The following is a 16,970-nucleotide window of genomic DNA, read 5'->3' as shown; positions in this document are numbered from 1 at the left end:
ATGCCCAAGTTTCGGGCTTGATCCCTAATGTGGGGCGTGCAGGAGGCAATCAATGATTCTTTCTCATCATTGATGTTTCTATCTCTCCCTCTCCCTTCCTCTCTGAAATCAATAAAGATACATATTAAAAATAGATAGATAGATAGATAGATAGATACAGGGAGCAACACGTGGCAATGCACCGAACCAGGGGCCCCGCTGAGGGACCGGAAGGGGTGGGAGGAGCCCACAAACGTTTAAGAGAACTCCAGGGACACCCAGGACTTTTGGGGGGGGGGTGCGTGCAGGGCGTGACAACGCTGAGCTCCTCTCAATGCTTTTGCTGGGGAAACTGAGGCCCCCAGAAAAGAAGCAACATGGGAGACCCTGGTGACTGGGGCCCATTCAGGCTGAGAGGAACCTGGTGCCCACGTCCTGAGCAAGGCTCTGCCTCAAGCCCAGGCCCTTCCCTCACCAGCATCGTGGGGACCGAGCCTGGAGGGGCTACTGAGGTGCTGCGCTGGCCTGGGGTGGAGGTGGGCGCTGGACCAGGTGGCTGCCTTCCAGAATCAGGGGTGCTGAAAGGAGCTGGGGCGGCAGGGACAGTGGATCCGGCCATTGGCCATCACAGGGGCCCCTAGGTGACAGGCGCTCCTGCCCAGGGGATGGGGCTGACACACGTGGATATGGCTGTCTGCTCCCCTCCCCCACTGCCCTCTCCCATCCCCGTTGAGGGGTGACAGGACCGTTGAGGTTGGGAGAGTCTGTGCTGCAACATTGGTCACCCCACTCACTGAGGCACACACTGCGGGCCAGGTTGAGGCTCAGTGGACATGGGTCACCCCACTCACACTGTGGGCCAGGCTGAGGCTCGGTGGACATGGCCACTGAACCCCGCATTCTCTTTGTTCCCCCATGGAAAATCTCAGGCTTGAGAACGCTGACTCGCCTGTGTGAAGATGCTGGCTCTGACTCCGCAGGAAATTGTGGGCCGACACCCTGAATGTGGACTTTCTGGCTACACAGCCAGCTCCCACCTTTCCCACCACCTTCCCGTCGGGGACACTGCCCGCGCTCCAGGCCATGGCCTGATTAGCTGCGCGCTGGCCAGTGAGCGATGGGTAGAAACGCTGCCCCAGAGGTTAGTGTTCACCTTCGGGGCCCGTGTTGCTTGTCTCCAGTTTAAGGAAAGTTATTCAAGACCTCTTCTCCAGCCCATCTCCTTTGGGGTCCAAGAGGGACATGTAGGGATCAAATGTGAATGTCATTCCTCTAAGTCAGGGACATCTTCATTCATGGGCAAAACTGAGGAGTTAGAAGGAGCTAGGCAGCTAAGGACATGACTGGGGTGGGGACATAAAAGGGAAATGCAGCTGAACCGTGCAGGCATGACCAGGACCAGTCCGCCAGCCACACGCTGTCCCATGTAAAACCACAAGAACAAAGGCCCCTGATCTCAGGCTGGACACACAGGGAGGGAGAAATGAGCGGGAACCCTGAAGTTTAAAATGTATGGATGTTGCTAGGGCCAAATTTTTCCAACCAACCAATAGGAAGTTAGCAGGGCACATATTAACCCCTAGACAAAGAAGCTTCTGCAGCTACCCACCTGGGTCCCCTCCCTGTAGCAGGGGGCTTTTCTGTAATAAAACTTTGCTTTCACTCATATCTTTGTCCATGAACTCTTTCTTCGATTTTTTTTAGCAATTTTATTTTATTATGTTGTTTAATACTCACTCATGGATATTTTTCCATTGATTTTTAGGGAGAGTGAAAGAGAGAGGGAAAGACAGAGAGAAACATCTATGTGAGAGAAACACATCGATTGGTTGCCTCCTGCACAAACCCTGATGAGGGCCCAGGTTGGGGTAGGAGCCTGCAACTGAGGCACGTGCCCTGGACCGGAATCAAACCCAGGACCCTTCGGTCCGCAGGCCAACGCTCTATCCACTGTGCCAAACCGGCCAGGGCTCTTTCTTCGATTTTGAGAGACAACAAACTTGGACCTGAACAGAAAATTGGTATCATCTTTGGAGGTTCCACCAATATTCTAGCGAGATTCTACAGAACGGTAAGTGAAATGGACACTTTCGCTTTGCTCTTTCACTTTATGCTGGAGGCCTAATACCAGGACCCTGTCTGCCAGTTAAAAGCGACTAGCTCTCAACTACTGGACTTAAGACTCAGGGGACGGGTGTCCCTGGAGACGACCAGTCTAATCACTCCTCATCCAGGAGAATGTTGGGCCAGGTGTGAACCCGTTTTCCTCTTCCTCTGTCTTCGATCATCTTGCCCGAAACCGGGAGGTGGTGGAGTCTGCGTTCCCTGGATCCGGACCCCGCTCAGCTGATCTGGTGACTTTGGAGTCCCCCTCCTGCAGGTGCCTGGTTGTGCATGATCAGTTGATCCTCTCCTCTGGCCCACCTCCTGAACCCCAACCCAATTAGACCCTGAAGAAAAAGCACCTGATCTGTTTAACTCAAGTTTGGCCACAATACAAGCTTGCAGATGGAGAGACATGGCCCCAGAGGGAAGTATTACTTATAACACCATCTTACAATTAGATCTTTTTTGTAGAGGGAAGGAAAGTGGTCGGAAGTTCCTTTCTTCGTTTTAAGAGACGATCAGAAACTGTGCCAACAAGGCAGACTTGATCCCTCACTTTTGGCAGCTTTAACGAAGGGGGGCCTCTGAGGTGCACCCCTTCATAGAGAAGGAGCAGATCTAAGTTCTCCACAGGGCTCCTCTGAGCCTTCTAGTCCTCTCTATCCTGGACCCCCACCGTGGGAAGCCACCCCAGAGGCAAGCAAGGCAGGAGTAAATTGGGCCCCTGCTCCCCTCTATCCCCTCCAGTTCACAGCAGGAGGTGAATTTGGACCCACCCGGGTCCAGGTCCCGGTCTCCCTACAAGATCTAATGCAAATCAAGATAGACCTGGGGAAGTTTTCAGATCCTGGTAAGTACAGAGACGTCTTTCAGAGGTTGACACAAACCTTCGATCTGTCCCGGAAGGACGTGGTGCTCCTCTGAGGCTAGACCCTCTTGGGGTCAGCAAAGGGAACAGTTCTAAAGGCTGCCCAGCAGTTTGGAGAGGAGTATTTCATAACCAATGCCAGTGGGCCCGATGGTCAGGAAAGTGCGCGTTTCCCAGCTGTGCAGCAGGCTGTCCCTCTAGGAGACCCTCGATGCCCCTGGGAGACTGGCAGAGGGAGCATTTCCAAACCTGTGTCATCTAGGGACTGAGAAGGAGCTGCTCCGAGCCCTGAACTATTCTAAACCATCATCTATAACACAAGGGAAGGACCACAATCCCTTGGCTTCAGGGACAGGCTCAGGGAGCATTGATGAAACGACCTCCATGTCCCAGGTTCCTTTGAGGGCCATTCTGAAGGACAAATGTGTTAGTCAGCACCAGACTTTAGGAGGAAGCTACAAAGATTGGCAATTGGCCCCCAAAGCACCTTAGATAACCTCCTAACAGCAGCCACTTTGTTCTCTTACCATAGGGACCAGGAGGCCGAGGAGAGGAAGTTCAGGGAAGGAGAAGGCCGTGGCTCTGGCTGCAGCACTTTAAGGGCAAGTGCCATAACTCAGGGACCCCAGGGACGTGGAGTCCCCACTGCTACTTGCTACAGCTGTGCCAACTGGGGCACATCCAAAGGGATTGCCCCCGAGGAAAGAGGAAGCCACTCCGGCCCTCTCCTATCTGCAAGGGGACCACTGGAAGTCGGACTGTTCAAAGGGGCCCAGGCCCCCACGGGCTGATCCGGCATCTCACACGGTCCAGCAGCAGGACTGATGGGCCCTGGGGCCTTCCTACCCGGCTCCCACACAGACTGTCATCTCCACCCAGGTGCCCCGGGTAACCCTGACTGTCGAGGGCAAGGCAAGTAGTTTCCTCCTTGACACGGGAGCCATCTTCTCCATCCTCTCCTCCAACCCCAGCTGCCCCTCCTCCCATAGAGTGACCACAGAGGCGCATCTGGGAAGCCCGTCACTAGGCATTTTCACAGCCTGTAAGTTGCGATTGGGACAACCCATTTTTCTCTTTCTCATCATGCCAGAAAGCCTGACTCCCTACTAGGGCGCGACATCTAGGCCCACTTCGGCACTGCCATCTGTGTGGTGCCGGAATGAGCTCTCTGCCTCCCCCTGGTGGAGACAAAGATTGACACAGAGGTATGGGCCACCCAAGGGAAAGTTGGCAGGGGGGTTGGGTCAGCCAGCTCAGATGCACCTCAGGGATTCAGCCTCCTTCCCACATCAGAAACAGTACCCAACCCTAACTAGGTTTAATGAGGTCTGGTAACATTCTCTCCAAGATCTTTAGAAATGTCATCTGTATGGTAAATCCTAACCACCTGGCTCGAGGTTCCGCAGTGTGTAACGGGCCCATTGTACATATTCCCCCCTGACCTACCTACCAGGTGTGCCAGGTGAGCGTCCCTGTGGGCACTGGGTTCTAGTTCTCTGCGGAAGCTGCTTTATCTTGTTCTACCGAGAGAATGTGGAGGGCTACACACAATAGTAGCTGCTGTCCCGTCTGTGACATTCCATAGTAGCTCAGAGATGGCTTCATCAGGCAACTTCTCCAATTTGGGATCTTTTCTTGAACAGCCATTAACAACCCATCCAAGGGAAGAGAGAAGCATAGTAGCTCCATCTGGCCTCACCCAGGGTTGGAGGAGTGGGACTGGGGAGGATGTGCCCGTGATAACCCCATACTCCAGAGGCAGGGTATCGGTCACCCCATCCCACGAGGTCTCTGGTTTGCTGGAATCCCCTGCTGGAGAGGTCTATTCCTAACCTCACCATGGGAGTCCACCATTCTGGAAGGCCACACACGGTGGGGGCGATTAAGGCTCAGCAAGAATCACTAAACTCTCTGGCGTCCATTGTCCTTCAGAATCGACGGGCCCCAGACATTCTGACAGCAGAGGTAGGAGGGGCATGTGCCCTGAACAAGGAAACCTGCTCCATGTGGATTAGCACATCCTCACAAGTAGAGGAAAATCTTAATGTTATAAAAAAGAACATCAAACTCAGTGACCACCTGGAAGCACGGGCAGGACAAGGCCCATCTGGCTCCTGTCATTCTTAGCTCAGCTCAAGAATTCCTTGTGGTCAGGGCTTTTACCCTTTTTGTCCCCACTCGTTATGCTTATGCTACTACTGCCTTTTGGACCTTGCCTTCTGAGTTTACTCACACGTTTTGTTTTCACCAGGAAGAGGCAATCAAGCTACAAATGGTCATGGAAATAGGACCCCCGAAATGGCAGCTCCCACCTTTCAGGCCCCCAGGTCGCCCACCTCCGATAGATCCCTAACGATGGTTGCCATCAACGACGCCCCTTACCATCCGGAAGTAGTCAGAGTGGGTTGTGGTCCCTTTTCCCAACAGCAGTTAGGGACTCCTAATTGGACGGGGGAATGAGGAGTTAGAAGCAGCTAAGGCAGTTAGGGACGGGACTGGGGAGGGGGGAGAGAAATATAAAAAGGAAATGTAGCTGAACCCTGCAGGTGTGAGCAAGACCAGTTCATCAGCCACACCTGTCCCATGTAAAACCCGAGAACAAAAGGCTCTGGTCACAGGCTGGACACACGAGGGCGGGGGAAGGTGGGGGTGGGTTGAGGGGGAGAAATGAGTGGGAACCCTGAAGTTTAAAATATATGGATGTTGCTAGGGCCAAATTTTCCAATGAACAATGGAAAGTTAGCAGGACACATATAACCCCTATACAAAGAAGCTTATGTGGCAACCTGCCTGTGTCCCCTCCCTGCAGCAGAGGGCTTTTCTGTAATAAAACTTTGCTTTCGCTCATCTCTTTGTCCATGAACTCATTCTTGATTTTGAGAGACAACAAACTTGGACCTGAACAGAAAATTGGTATCAAAATTACAAACAGACTCAACAATACACTTATGGAGCATTCATGTGTAAACGAATATGTTCAATTTCATTTCACTTATTTATTTTATGCCACTGTCCTCTGTATTTTAAAATTGATCTCTACCTGGCCAGGACTGTCAACACTTTGATGTCAAAGGGGCATCATGGCCAGGACAGCCTGGGAAGCAGGGCTGGGCAGGGGGTGGGGATGCAGTCATCCCAGGGGCCTAGCACCCGGATCAGGAGGGGCCTTGGTCTTGGCAGCATGGGCAAGGGCGGCTCCTGGAGAAAGCCTGACAGTGACTCAGGGGTTCTGCCCCACACCCGCCAGCCAGCAGGGCCCACCACCCTGGAGTGCCAGCCTTGTCTGCCTTTTTTTCTGACGCTGGGCATTTGCTTACTGAGAGACGCCTTCCCTAATTCTGCTGGGATGGTCTGAAATGGCAGAACTTGTGGAGCACCCAGAGTTTGCCACGTTTTCAGTGGATGCCCTTGTGCTCTGAGTAGAAAAATCCAGGGGCAAAGGCAAAACCTGGGGGCCCCCGAGGTTCCTGCTGGTCCAGGACATGGGACATTGGCTGGGGACCAGGGCTCCCCCAGGGCAGCAGGCCTCTCCCTTCCCATGCCCTCCCAGCCCAGCAAAGGGGCGTCCTGTGAACGAGGTGCTGTGCGGGGCTCCCTCGATGCCAGGGCTTTCAGGCTAGAGGATAACAGGCACCCCTCGCTTCGTAAGTGACCTGAATAGTAGCAGCAGGTGGGAGGTGGGAGCAGCCTAGAGGAAGTGATGTCTGCCATGGACCTGCATTTACCAAACATTCACAATTCTCCAGCATTCCCCAGGTCATGTCAGTTCACCATTTGGCAAGGAGAACATGAAGGCTCGGAGAACATGCGTGCTGTTCAGACTACACCGTCAGAAAGTGGTGGGGCCTGGATTCAAACTCAGCCTGGACATCTTCAGTTGGGTGGCACGTTCCGGGGCCAGGCCAATACTCGGGACACCTCGGGTGTGTCCCGATGTTCTCGGACAGGTGTGGAGAGGGAGGGGCCTGTTGGGGCCCTGTGTGGGACGGAGCGGGGCTGGAACTGGAAGCCGGCCATGGGCCCCAGAGATGGGGCGTGGGCAGAGCTCTAATGTGAAGGTCAGTGAGTGGCCAGCACGTGACCACACCAATGGGTGTGACTGAGTGAAAGAGGCAGAAAGAAGGTGAGCGGCTCCACGCCACAGCCTGACCACGCGCCACAGCCTGACCCCGTGCCTCAGCCTGACCCCGTGCCTCAGCCTGATGGCGCAGCCCTTGCAGCCGTGCTTAGGTTGGGAGTTAGCTTGGAGGGAGGGACAGGCCCTGGGGGAGGATTCCAGGTGGGGACAGTTCTGGGAGGAAATGCTTCACTCTCCGCCCTGAGGGGGCCTTAACAAGTTTTCTTTGTGAGAAGGCATTGAGCTGTGTGTCAGCTTTGTGCCCTCTTCAGTGTGTGGTATGCGGGTTACCGGTTACGTTTGCAAAGGAAAGACCCTCCCGGAGGGATACCAGGTGGAGGGGCAGGAGGGGCAGGTTCTGAGGATCCGGAGACCCCACTTTAGGCACCACCTTTTCTGCAGATTCTCCCACGGGTCAAGGCCCAGCTCCTAGTGCCCTGCAGACATCACCCCCACCCCACCCTGGGGGCAAGCCCATCGCCACCTCCTCCCTGCTAATCACGCAGGTGGGGTTGGTTCTCCCTCGCCCTCCCCATCCACGCCTCTAGCTGAAAGCTGCACAGAAAGGGGAGGCCTCACAGTGGTGGGAGCAGAGCCCTTTACCCTCCCCGCCACCTGCTGAGGTCAAAGGGATGCCGTCAGTTAGGTGCTGGTTTAAGTGACCCGTGGTTTGAGGAACGCCTGCGCTGAGTTGGTTCCCCGGAGAGTACAGGGTGGTTGTGATACAGCAAAGGCTCCCTACATGTTTTTTCATTTATAAATTTAAATTTTGGACTTTGGGGGCCTGGGTTCCCCAGGAAGCAGACTCTGGCCAGTGATTAGTGTGCAGGACATTTTATAGAATGTTCTAAAGGTCAACAGGAGGGCGAGTGCAGGGAGCAGGGGGCAGGTGGAGAAGCTGGGCTGCACACGGCCTCAGAGGCCTCACCGCCCGCAGGGAGCTCGCAGCTGGACCACGGCTCACAGTTGCCTGCACGTGGGCTGAGGCGGCCAGACCTTTCTGCCCCTGCTGGTCAGTGGCTGATGACTGCACCCCAGGAGGGGCGGCCAGACCTTTCTGCCCCTGCTGGTCAGTGGCTGATGCCTGCCACATGAGGCAATCCTTGCAGGCACTCTCCAGAAGCCAGGGTGTCAGCCCTCCATCCCCAAGGGGAAGGGACGCTGGGTGCTTGTCAGCACCATACCTCATCACATGAGACTGTTACAAAGGAAATAGGGAACTGCTGTTTCTGAGGGCCTACTGCGTGTTAGGCCCCCCTGCTAGGTGCTTTCTCTCCATCTTCTGAGAAAAACCCTTTTCATGGCTTTACACAGTGGGCTCTACCTGTTTTCCAGATGAGAAGAGAAGAGAAGAGAAGAGAAGAGAAGAGAAGAGAAGAGAGGAGAGGAGAAGAGGAGGAAGGTCATCAGGGGGTGTCAGGACTTCTCTCCTCACCCTTCCATGGGACTCTGCCGGCACTCAGCCCCCATCTGCCCATCCTCCCCTCCCTTCCCACCTTCCCTGTGACTAGCTTAGCTCTGCAGCTTCCAGAGATGATGTCCTCTCGGGGCCCTGCAAACACCTCCCCCCGGCTCCCCGGGGAACACTCAAGTATCCTCTCTGGGAGCGAGAGGCCCAGCCTGGGGTGGGGGGGCCTGTGAGGCCGAGCCCTGAGGTGCAGGCCCAGCACAGGTCCAGGGCAGGGCAAGGCCAGACCCCAGCCAAGGAGGACTGTGCTGTAGCCCAGGTCGAGAGGGGGCAGGGTCAGATGTGCAGAGTGAGGAAGTCTCCCCTGGAAACTGCCCCGCCCAAGTGCCAACTTGCAGGCCTGCAGGTGGTGAGCACACTGGCCTAGAGGGACAGCCACTCAACAGACTTGCGGGGCTTTTAAAATGTGCCAGGAGCAGCGCTTGGCACTGGGGTGAGAGAGCAAGGTGTGCCCTGGCTGAGGGGCTCCTGGGCAGTGGAAGATGATGGAAAGACACCTGCAAATGACGGCAATGAACGCTGTGAGAGTGAAGTGCTGCCCCCTGGCGAGACGCGCCCGAGTGGCACCGGGCGAGGCACATGGAGTGGTTACGCTGATGCTCCCAGAGACCCTGCCAGGCAGACCTTTGCAGAGGAGGTGACCACGTTCTAAGGTTGCTTGAGGCCACCAATGAGGGTCAGGAAGGACTCGCTTCCCTCCTGCAGCTCTGGACCCTAACCCCCAGATGGTGATTCCCTGAAGTGACTTATGCCAATGCCAGGCAGGGTGGGGGGCCCAAATCCACGGTGGAAAGCACCTTGCCTATAGCTGACCTTGGGGAAGACAGAAATCTCATGTTGAGGGGGGTGAGTGGGGAAAGAGGATGGTCCTGGCTGGGCGGGGGTAGGGGTGGGGCAAAGGGGCTGGGACTGAGGTCCACTCTCACAGCTGAGGCGGCCTTTGGCCTTTAGCCCAGGCCATGACTCCTTCATGGGGGCTGGAATGTCAAATCAGACGGGGGCAGCAGGCCTGTGATTCCCTCCAGACAAGGCAGGGTGCCTTGAAAGGAGTCAGGGAGTCTCCCAGCACCAGCGCCCTCAGGGCAACCTGGGCAGAGGGTCTGGCTAGCGGCCCAGCTGGAGGCCATTGTTCCACCACCACTGCTCAGCCAGCTTCTCAGGGCTGCTCAGGCATCTTCACTGCTCCCTGCAGCTCCCGGACTAGAGGCCTTTCCTCTTTGCTGGAGAGCGCGTGCTCCCCCAGCCCCCTTCTTCAGCAGCAGTCCTCTGCCCGAGCACACACCCCTTCCGTGCCATCTGCGCGGCAATCCCGTCCACGGCCACCTTCCGAGCGCTGGTCCATCTGCCCTGCCTTACACTCTGCACCCTGTCTTAGGCCATTGGCAAAGTCCATGGATGGCAAGCGCGCACGCAGAGCAGCTGTAGAAATGTGGGTGCCGGTGCTGCCCTGGCCTGGAGGCACAGTGAGGGGCACACCCTGTCCCTGGCTCCCACAGCTGACCTTCCAGGAGCTCGGGAGCTGGGCGAGCAGAGGGTCAGGACTGGCCTCCTTCTCACGGTTTCTGCTGCGCCCAAATCTGACCACCCACCGCCCAGGCAGACTTCTCCACTGGGCATGGTGAGCACAGGCTGAGGGCCCACATGTGTTAGGGGCCCACAAACATGGTTTAATTTTAATTTCTTCTGAAAGCAGCAGAAAAATGAATATAATAATCACTAATATAGAATATACTTGTTTTTACATCCAAGAAACTATAAAATAAAATTTAAAAAACTTTTTTACTGGAGGAAGGGTCCACACAGGCAAAGTTCCCGCGGCCCAGGAGGGTGACGATGCGGTGAGGACACGCAGCTCCTGCTCTCCCTGGCGCTGCGGTCGCCTCCTCAGAGGTCACCCTGCCTCCACCCAGGCCCTGGCCCTCTCCCAAGGTCAGATGGTCCTCCATGGAGCAGCCACAACGATCCTTTGAAAGTGTAAGTCTGATCATGTTACCGAAAACCCTCCAAGGGGTCCCAGTGTCCCTCAGAGGCTCATGGTCTCTCTGATGCCCGCATCCGCCCCTCCTCCCCATTCACCTGCTCCAGTTGCACTGGCCCCGCTGTCTCTGGAAGCGCAGTGCCCCGCCCCAGGGCTTTTGCTCCTGCTATTCTCAGCCTGGGAAGGTCTTCCTCGCCTCTGACAGCTCCTCCCTCTGGCCTTCTGCCAGCGGGAATGGCGCCCCTTGCAGGGCATACTTCCTGCATGACCCTTCCCACCCCTCTGCTTTATTGGCTGTGCCCTGCAGCAGGGTGTCAGCTCTGCTCTGACCTGGGGCAGCCCCCAGACAAGGAGGTGCTCACTGGAGAGCAAGGACTGTGTGAAAGGGTGACGAGGCTGGGCCTCTCCACGTGTTCCCAGCACGCACTCTCCATGACCAGCCCCTTGTGTCACATGTACTGGCTGTGACTCCACCTTAGAGACCCTGGGCCCGGCCCTGACCCTCCCACCGTCAGTCCTTGGCCTTTGGTCCCCAGGCCTTTCCTCTCGGCTTGTTTCCTTTCAGATTCCCTGGAGGGACATCAGGATCTCAAAATCCTGGCCCCAGCCCCTGGGAGTCAGCTGCCAGTGGGTCTGCCTGCCAGTGCGTCGGGTGGCAGGAGGGTGTCCAGGTGGCTTGGGACCTGGCCCTGCCCGGCAAGCACTGGCAGCACGTGGCATGGTCACGCTGCTCCGGGACTCTCAGCCCCTGTCCTAGCTGACTGTGAGCACCTGGCGATGGGCGACGCCTCGCCTTGCTGTGGGATTTCCGGGCACTGACCCCAGAGTGGAGACACATCTGGATACGGGTTTGAGTGGGACTCCCTCCTGGCCCCAGGCACTCACTGTCTGAGGTGGGATACACCGCTGAAATGAAGTGGGACAGGAGACACAGGGGTGCAGGAGGGGCTGGGGCTGGAAGGGCCCGGCACACCCAGTCTCTAGGGTTGGGGTGCTTTCTGTAAATGAGGCTTGAGGTTATTGGGTTTTTAAACTTATCTCTTCTCCCTAATTTTCTGCATTTTTAAAAAGAAATTATTTCAAACTTAAAGGAAAGTTGCAAAAATAGTACAAAGAATTTCTAATATTCTTCACTCAATTTCCTTAAAATGTTAACATTTTACCACATTTTCTTTTTCTCTTCCCCATATCTGCCTACCTACCTACCTACCTACCTATCAACAATCCTTTCTTAGGTGTTTCAGAGTAAGTTGCAGATGGGACGTCTTTTCACCTCCTGACACTGCAGTGAGCATTTCCCTGAGGCCAGGGCATCTGTCACACAGGAGGTGGTCAGCACAGGGCTCTGGGAGTGGGTGGCGGGCAGGGCTGTGTGTGGACACCTGGGAGGCAGCAGACACCTGACTGCAGAGCAGCCAGCCCGGATCCATCGAACAGGCCTGGGGCTAAGTGGAGGGTTGGACTTGACCCAGAAAGCAAAGGGACAACGGGCAGACTTGCCGGCGGGTGAGAGCTGTGGCGTGCCCCTTTGCCCGTCGCTCTTGGGCCCTGCCTGAGGCGCAGGCATGGAGCCAGTGATGCCTTCCCAGGGCCCTCAGTCCACGGAAGAACGGGCTTGCCCTGCTCAGTAAGAAGTTCAGCAAGAACAGAATGTACTCAAGGAGCCCAGGGCACAGGGAGTGGACGGTATGGGAGACATGGAAAAAAGTGTCTGGCACGAGCCCAGGCTGTTTTATAACCGGTGACAATGCCTCCTGGTGAGTCACCGCCCTTCTCAGGGGCCTGCTCTTTCCGTGGCCACCACCACGCCCCGTGTCCTGCTCTAGCCACTGGCTGTCCCCCTCTCTGGGCGCCGTGTGGGGCTGAGCACACGGACTTTGGAGCTATTCAAAACCAGGTTCAAACCCCTGTGGCTGCTGTGTGACTCAGGCACATTCTGTGACCTCGCTGAGCCTCAGTTGCACTTTCCTAGAGTGGGAACAGCAGGCCACCCTTGCAGGTTGAGGTGGGAGTTCAGAGGGCGGGCAGATGTTTTGCACTGAACAGGCTCCTGTGCAAGCCTGCTCCATCTCTCGGTGGGTGAGACCCCAGGGCTCCCAGGAGGCCCCTGCTCCTCCCACACTGTAAAGTGGGCCCTCGCTTGCCGTGAGTACCTTGAGAGCAGGTCTGCGCCAGACTCACCTGGACACTGTTGCCAGGGCACATGGCACTTAGTAGGTGTTCAGTTGATGTTTGTGGAAGCCATGAGAGAGATGCACCCATGAGACAGCACCTAGTGTGTGCAGGTCCTTGGGAAGTCTGAGTCATCTTACGTGAGGCCTTTAGGCCATCCACAGGTAAGACCCACGGCCTCTGCTCAGAGGCAGGTGAACTGGTCATGAGCCCACCATGCCAGGTCGATGGGTGCTCACGGCAGGTGAGGCTGCACCAGCTCCCTCCTGAGTGTGCGCTCCCTCGGGGGAGAAGACCCCTGCACATGCAGTTATTGAGGTCGAGGAGGGGAGAGGTGGGAGCTGCAGCCTGGGCACCAGTTTGGGTGCTGAAGGAGCTGGTAGACAGGACCACAGAGGCCGGCCACGCTGGACATGTGCACCCGGATGTGGGACCTCAGGGAGAATGTGGGCACGCTGCTGGGAGGGCTTGGGCTGCAGCCTCAATCCTGCAGGTGCCTTTCCTCCCCCTCCTCCCCCCATAACCCCACACCTGGCGTCCTCCTGTGGCCCACACTCCACCTGCCTCTCGGCTGCTCCAGGAGCTGGGAAGGTGTTGCAAATTGCTCTGTGATGTTCTGGAGCCAAACCATGTCCCTGGACAGCGGCCCAGCCCCCAGGGCTTGGCATCAGCGGCGATGTCCCTGGAAGACACTTTGCCTTTGAGGCGTTGGAGTTTTGAGGGCTTAGGTTTGGGGCCGGCCAGCGACACCTCCACCTGACTGGCACTGGGAGGTGCCTGCCAGAATCAAGGTGGTCAGAGGACCCGGCCTTGGGCTCCCACCCAGGCCCGGTCACCTGAAGGTGCTGCTGTGATGATGGCAGAGATGCTAGTGAGCGTGTGCTGTGCCAGACAACCTGCACGCCACCACTCACTGTGTGGCCAGGGCTGTGTCGGCGTCCTCGGGCCTCAGTTTTCTCATCTGTGAAGGGGGTAGTGCTGTGGAGGTTAATGAGCTCCCACAGGCAGACTGCTCAGAGCGGCCCCACTTGTGTGAGTGCAGAACACGAGCCATTTCAACCAGGTGAGAAGCAGCCGGGTCCCCTCCTGGGCTGGAGTGAGGCCAGCCTCCCCTTGCCTGCCCCTGCAGCCCTCTGTGATCAGGCCCTCTCACCACCCTGCTTCTACCATCGGGGGTCATGGGGGATACTGGCAGGGCCACTGGGGCCCTGCATCGGGACGGGGCTCAGTTCCTGGCTGCTAGGAGTATACGCATGACGGCTCTGGGCACCGGCGTGCAGGCAAAGCCCCAGGGAAGGGCCAGTGTTGCCCAGAAGAAACCGTGGCCTTTCCCTTTCCTCTCTGACTGGAATGTCACGGTGGGGCTTTGAGGGGCAGCGGTCGTCTTGTCCCTGTGCGTTCATCTGAAACCAGGCGTCTTTTTACCTGTGGTGGCACCCGAAGGGGGAAGGTTCCTGTCCAGCCACCCGAAGGGGCTGTCACAAAGGCAAACGCCTGCAGTGCCCGGCCAGCAATGCTCATGAGAGGGGGGCTTGGTCAGTGCAGCCAGACCTCTGCACCCCCACTCCCCTCTGCGGCGGCACTGCGCAGCTCACCACTCCCCGTTCCACAGGAAGGCGCTCCGAGCAAGCCGGGAGCGGGAGAAGGTGTCAATTACAGGCCGAGAGAGTGTCCTTCATGTCCTGCACTGCTCATTGGAAGCACATGCATCGCCCAAGGTTACACATGTGCGCTCCCCTGAGACAGATCTCCCAGGCTGTGCGCACTCACCCCGTGAGCTTGGCCAGTGCAGTGCCTGCTGAGTGAGTGAGGACGACACCTGGCCTCCCCATGGGCACTGGGGTCCTGGGGGCAAGTCCCATGCACTTCAGCCCTGAGTGCCCAGCGCAGGGCCTGGCACCTGCAGGAGGTCAAGTGCAGGTGAGGACCATCGGCTGGAGGCGGAGTAGGGGGCCGGGGGCCGACAGTCAGGCTTACCAGGCGGGGAGCAGCACCTGGGGGACAGGGGTGCAGCTGCTCCTGTCCGCTGCTCCCAGACACTTTAACTGACCCCAGGTGCCCGGGGGCCCTCAGCCCATGTCGGAGGCGCTGGAGGGATGTGTCCCTCCCAGACCCCGAGTCCTGACAGGCCCGGGCTGTGTCAGGGTTGCTCGCGGGTCTTAACAGGAGCTGCTCTTTGAATCTGCTTTGCCTTTGCCAGCCTTTCCCTCGGGGTCTCCGAGTCCAGCATGGTTACTCGTCCCATGAGTGTTCTTGAGCGCTCTGTGTGGACAAAGACGAGGGTTCAGATCAGACCAGGGGAAGGCTCGGGTCTGGGTTCAGGTCAGGGTCAGGTCTGGCATCCTGGCTCAGGTTAAGGTTTAGATTCAGGCGAATAGCAGAGCCAGGCTGGCCAGCTACGGAGTTTTGGGTCACGTTTCTGTCCGTCTCCTGGGATGTGGAGCTTGGAGTCAGAGTTTCACAGGACAGAGCAGCTCCGAGGTGGTCCTCTCTGACCCCCGACCTGCCGCCCCGCCCCGCCCCTGGGCACTCACTGCAGCGGCGCTGTGAGCTGCTCCTAGGTGTGTCTAGTCTGTTCTGCAGTTGCACCAGCTTCCTGTGAGCGGGCCCTGGGCTTGCCCTGAGGGCTTCTCCTTTGGGCCCACAGGAGGCTGCGGCAAATGCTGACTTCACGAATAAAGGGAATACATCGGCTCCCCAAGGACCAATGGTGGGAATCTCTCCATTTAGTTACACCTAATGTTTTTCAAAGTTTTAATTGATTGTGGAGGAGGCTAGGAAATTTGGGATTTTGTTGTTGTTGTTTACAGGTATCCATCCTTCATCCATCCATTCACTCATCCATTCATCCATCCATCCATCCACTCATCCATTCACTCATCCATCCATCCATCCATCCATCCATCCATCCATCCATCCATCCATCCCATGAATATTTTTTGACTGTGCTGTGGGACTTCGCTGAATCTACAGGAGATGAAGGAGACATTGAGACTGTCTTCAAAGAGCTCAACCAATAGATGGAATCAGAACACGAGCAGCCGATGGGAGGACCCCAAGGTCTGTGGGGTCGGAGGAAGACACCGGCCCAGCCTGGAGGCATGCGGGGTTTCCTGAGGAGGAAGCCCGAGTCTTGAAAGATGAGCAGGTGATCCTCTGTCAATGAAGGGAAGAGCGTCCCAGTGAGAAGAAACGGGCTGAGCCGAGGTTCCTGGTAGGAGAGCAGGGGCAGACCTTGGGGCAGCCCTTGGGACAGCCTGCGGAGTGGGCAAAGGAGGGCAAGGAGGCCACGGGGTTGCTGGGAAGACAAGAGGTCTTGGAGGACTTTGTTCTGAAAGCCTGGGAACCACAAAAGGATTAACCTAATGTGAATTATGTTCTGGAACCAGCACCCTGGAGACCTGTCAGGGTGGGAGGGCTTGGGATTGGCTCTCCTGTGGAAAGCGGAGGGTACCCCCAGGGACACTGTAGATAGGGACTCCACCCCCAAAGCCCCACAGGATGTGTGGTTCTGAGTGCTGAGCGGCCGGGGGGAGGGCCACAGGGCTTGGGCCAACTGTGGAGGCTGAGCAGGACTGCAGCGACTCGGGCACCTGCCTGGTCAATGGCTCTAGGGGTTGTGCTGGGCAAACCTGCAGCTTCAGGCAGGAGCCCTGCTGGGGTGACCGGCACACACTGGCCTCCTCTGGAGTAGGCCGCAGTCCCTGCTTCTCCTTGGCTGTAGCTGTCACCCTTCCAGCCCTGCCTGGACCTGCAGAGCAGCCACAGAGGAATGGGGATGCTGTCAGGGCCCGTCAGAGCCAGTCCCCAGGGCCATGTGACCCCAGGTTAGAAGCTGGCTGGGGGAGGGGTGGGGGCGCAGCGGAGGCGCTGGGGCAGTTCTCTGGCTTCTCACGCTGCTGCCTTGGGAAGGGCCTCCACACCCACCCCTTTGTTCAGGCGGGTGTCCCAGGCAGCTGAGGGAAACGGAGGGCAGGGGGGTGACAAGAGAAGCCTGAGGCTGGGTCCTGGGCTTCACCCCTCGTTTGGAAGGAGGGGGCACATTGTACGTGCATGACCTCAACCAGGAAGCTGGAGGCGTGTTGATCTTGAGCGCCCGCAGAACCTTGGCCGGCTCTGGGCTCACTCCCAGGGTGTGCAGAGTCCTGCCTGCGGGCACTGAGTCCTGGGGCCGGTGGAGGAGATGACAAGCTTGGAGAGAGTGTGGGACTCGGTGATGTGCTTCCTCTGCCATGATGCCCGCCAGTCAGTTCGGTAGAGCCTCCTGAAGGACAGCTGGACA

Source organism: Plecotus auritus, assembly GCF_963455305.1.
Source record: "Plecotus auritus genome assembly, chromosome: 5".
Taxonomy (NCBI): Eukaryota; Metazoa; Chordata; class Mammalia; order Chiroptera; family Vespertilionidae; genus Plecotus; species Plecotus auritus.
Note: the sequence above shows the minus strand (reverse complement) of the source record.